Genomic DNA, 4335 nt, shown 5'->3' with positions numbered 1-4335 from the left:
GAGAGAGAGAGAGAGAGAGAGAGAGAGAGAGAGAGAGGTGGGGTTAGAAATGAAGGAAGAAAGAAGACAAAGAAAACGAAAAATGAAATAAAAGCAGAAAGGAAGGAAAGGAAAGGAAAATAAAAGAAAGAACGAAGAAGACGGGGAAATGAGGAGGAAGATATACAGGAAAAAGGAAGAAATGGAGGAAGAAAAAATGAAAGGAAAGAAAAACGAAAGAATAAAAGGCAAGGAAGAAAGAAGGAAAGAAAAAGGTAAAAAGTAAAGAAAAAGAATAAAGAAATATTGAAAGAAAGGAGGAAAACAGAAAAGAAAGAAACAATGAAAGAAAGGAAGAAAGAAAAGGAAGACTGAGAGAAAGAACTAAAGAATTGGCGAACACAAAGCATTCCTAAAATCCAAAGACACGAGTCTGAAAGAGATGAAGAATATTCGAAAGAGGTTCGGGAGAGCAAAGGTGAAGAGAAAGAGAAAGGGAGAGGCAAGAGGTGGTAAATGAAAAAGGAGGGAAGGGAAGAGGGGGGTGTAGCGTAAGTGGTGAGATGAGGTGAGAGGTGTTACGATGATAAGATTCCACAAAACATTACGACAACTTTTATATCTCAGAAAGATGTAACCTGCAGTTAATTTAATTATTCCAAATTTATAATTGTAAATATAATCAGTGGCATAATGGTTCGTATTGTTATTACTTTCATTATTATTCACTGTTGTCGTTGTCGATGTTGTTGTTGTTGTTATTATTATTATTATTATTATTATTATTATTATTATTATTATTATTACTATTATTATTATGTTTTTATAATTATTGATGTTTACAGCTAAATTGTCACTAGGATACAGGTATATATACGTTTGGACACATACAAAGATGCATGCATACATACATACATACATACTTACATACATACACACACACATACACACACACACAGACACACACAGACACACACACACACATATATATATATATTGCAACAACAATATCATCAAATAAAGGAACATACCACCACCACCACCACCACCATAACCTCCACCACCAAAACACAAACAACAAACAGATATTTTAAACAAAAAATAAGCCAAACGATAAAATAATACAAAAAATTAAAACAGGCTAATTATAAGATTTGAAAAATTAAAATTAAAATTATTAAAGTAAAAGTTATCAGCTATCAATCCGATAATTCTTAACGCTTTGTAAAGAAGGCATCACGGGTTTATATCAATAAGGACCCCTTGTTTGGATGGGGGTTGTGGAACTGAGAAAATATGTCCTAAAGGGCTTTTGTCTTTAGCGGTTGTGTTTAAAGAAAACCATTTGTCTCTTTTGACATGATGGAGGAAACAAAAGAACAAAAATAACGGAATAAAAACCAGCTTATATGCGAAAAACAACTGCGCAACGGTGATGATGATGATGATGATGATGATAATGACGATAATGATGATGATTATAATAATGATAATAATAGTAATAATATAAAGGACTGACAATTGCCATGGAATTTTTAGAGACCAATATGACAATGGCATAATTGAGTGTAAGGATTATTACTATTATTATTATTATTATTATTATTATTATTATCATTATTATTATTATTATTATCATCATCATCATCATTATTATTATTATTATTATTATTATTATTATTATTATTATTATTATTATTATTATTATTAAGGCAGCGAGCTGGCAGAATCGTTAGCATTCCAGGCAAAATGCTTAGGAGTATTTCGCCCGTTGCTACGTTCTGAGTTCAAATTCCGCCGAGGTCGATAAATTAAGTGCCAGTTAAACACTGGAGTTGATGTAATCGAGTAGTCCCCTCCCCCACAGCCACAAATTTAAGACGTTGTGCCTATAGTAGAAGGAATTGTTATTATTATTATTATTATTATTATCATGATTATTATTATAACTATTATCATTTTCATTATCATCTTTCAATTCTATTTCCATTTATTGCTGAGTGTCTTCCTGACACCGAGGGCATAGAAGTACATTGTATACATTAATAGGCCATTAAAATAACCAGATTGTTCATTTACAAAGTCATATGACAGAGTAAAAGAGGAAGAACGGCTATTATTATTATTATTATTATTACTATTATTATTATTACTATTATTATTATTAGTATTATTATTATTATTATCACTAAGGAGGCGAGCCGGCAAAATCGTTAGATGGTATTTCGTCCGCCTTGACGTTCTGAGTTCAAATTACGCCGAGGTCGACTTTACCTTTCATCGTTTCGGTGTCGATAAATTAAGTAACAGTTGAGTACTGGGACCGATGTGAATCACATGCAGTGAATTAAATTTAAAATCATACAAGAAAACATTTGCTATGTAAACGTAAGTATAATCTCCCTATGTTTTCATTTTGCGGGAAAATAGGAGAGTATTCTCCTGAGGGGCCGTTTTAATATTAGTCAATCAACCATCAGAGAAGACGTATATAAAATGATGGTGGAGTGGCAGCATAGAAAATGAATCGGGCAAATTATGTTGGGAGGGCAATTTTGCCAACAGAAACACATTCATTCGTTATATTTGGGGACTTTACTATTATAAGTGGAATGTTTTTTTAATTAACTAGTTTACTAATCGATTGCTTGAATAATCAGTCCATCCAATTAGATTGCTTATCAGAGTTCTTTCTTCATCATTTATTTGCGACCTCATAAATAACTTGCACGCGTTTACCCCACGTCTATCACAGATACAAACTAGTCTGTGGATATGAGGCAAGTGGTTTGTGAATGTGAAAGATCTCGAACAGATGAGAAAACGTCTTTGATAAAGTCGTAATTATGAAACCAGTTGTATTTTTTTATTACATAGCCAGTCACTGATTTGATTAATTAGATATCTAGTTGATCAATAATAAAGGAAATGAAGAACAACCAGTACTTGAGGTTTGATTGACAAAACGATCCATCCAAGGCAAAATAACAATACCTGAATTTGCATCAAGAATTTTGCAAAACATACAAAAGTCATCGCTGTGCAATAATAGCCGATATGAAGCTGATTTCTCCAGTACCACTTTGCATCGTAGAGAGAGAGAGAGAGAGAGAGAGAGAGTGAGAGAGAGAGAGAGAGAGAGGAGGGAAAAGAACGAGCTGTCATAAAGAAATTTGCTTAATTTAGTTTTATTTTAATTTTATATTTTTATTTTGCAAATTAGTATTAATTTCATCATCATTTTGTATACGTGCCAAAAAATTTGATACAAGTTAAATCGTAATTATTTTATGTCGGCCGTATTTCTTGATATTATCCATGGTGTAGTATATTACCAATGTTGTATAACGGGTACAGGCGCAGTGATGTATATATATATATATATATATATATATGTATATATCGTGAAGTATACTTGTCACATAAATCTACCTAACGCTTAAGGGTCGATGGTACTGTAGCCCAGGAAGAAATCTCCTCCAGCTGGCTATTGACACGTTGTCTGTGCCCTATCAGTATTTGCAAATGGAAGTCATCGTTCCCAACTCCAGCCTGACGTGATACACACGGACCCGAGTTTCTGGGTATTGACCCGTCATCAGCGTATGACAACCACCGGTTGGCGATGGGACATGGTTCGCAATGCAAATGTATATACTTTTTCCAGTGACGAAAAGTCACTGATCTCGAAAACATGGAAACAAGCAATAATAAATCTCGGAGCGAGGTATAAATAGTAGTAGTACGACATCGTGAAGTATATTTGCCACCTAAATATGGCTAACCCTTAAGGATCAATGTTACTGTAGCTTGTAACCCCAGGAAGACATCTCCTCCAGTTGGCTATTGACACACTCTCTGTGGCCTATCAATATTTGCAAAGTATATATATATTTGCATTGGGAACCACTTCCCATCGCCAACCGGTGGTTGTCACACGCTGATGACGGGTTATTATCCAAAAACTCGGGTCCATGTGTATCACGTCAGGCTGGAGATGGGAACGATGACTTCCCTTTGAAAATACTTGTAGGGCACAGATAGTGTGTCAATAACCAGCTGGAGGAGATGTCTTCCTGGGGTTACAAGCTACTGCACCATCGACCCTTAAGGGTTAGTCACATTTAGGCGGTAAATATACTTCACGATGTCGTGCTACACCTCGCTCCGAGATTTATTATATTTATATATAAATACAGTGTACATTTAAACACATAAGAGGTGGCCATAATAGGACATCTAACACGCTAGACGGAGTAGTCAAAATCCAAACCATTATTAGGGGTAATTTCGAAGTGAATGAAAAATAAAAACATTTACAATCTTTCTCTTGGACCATGGTTTCAAACTCTATTT

The 4335-nt window shown here is 34.3% G+C and overlaps 1 protein-coding gene across 1 annotated transcript in view; it reads right to left on the bottom strand.

The window, feature by feature from the left end:
• LOC106880578 (probable nuclear hormone receptor HR38) overlaps positions 1 to 4335 on the bottom strand; it is a 449364-nt gene that overhangs the window by 235005 nt on the left and 210024 nt on the right. The window lies entirely within an intron of this gene.

This window comes from Octopus bimaculoides, chromosome 21 (genome assembly GCF_001194135.2).
Source record: "Octopus bimaculoides isolate UCB-OBI-ISO-001 chromosome 21, ASM119413v2, whole genome shotgun sequence".
NCBI lineage: Eukaryota > Metazoa > Mollusca > Cephalopoda > Octopoda > Octopodidae > Octopus > Octopus bimaculoides.
The sequence above is the reverse complement of the archived record's forward strand: the minus strand, read 5'-3'. Positions and strand labels throughout refer to the sequence as shown.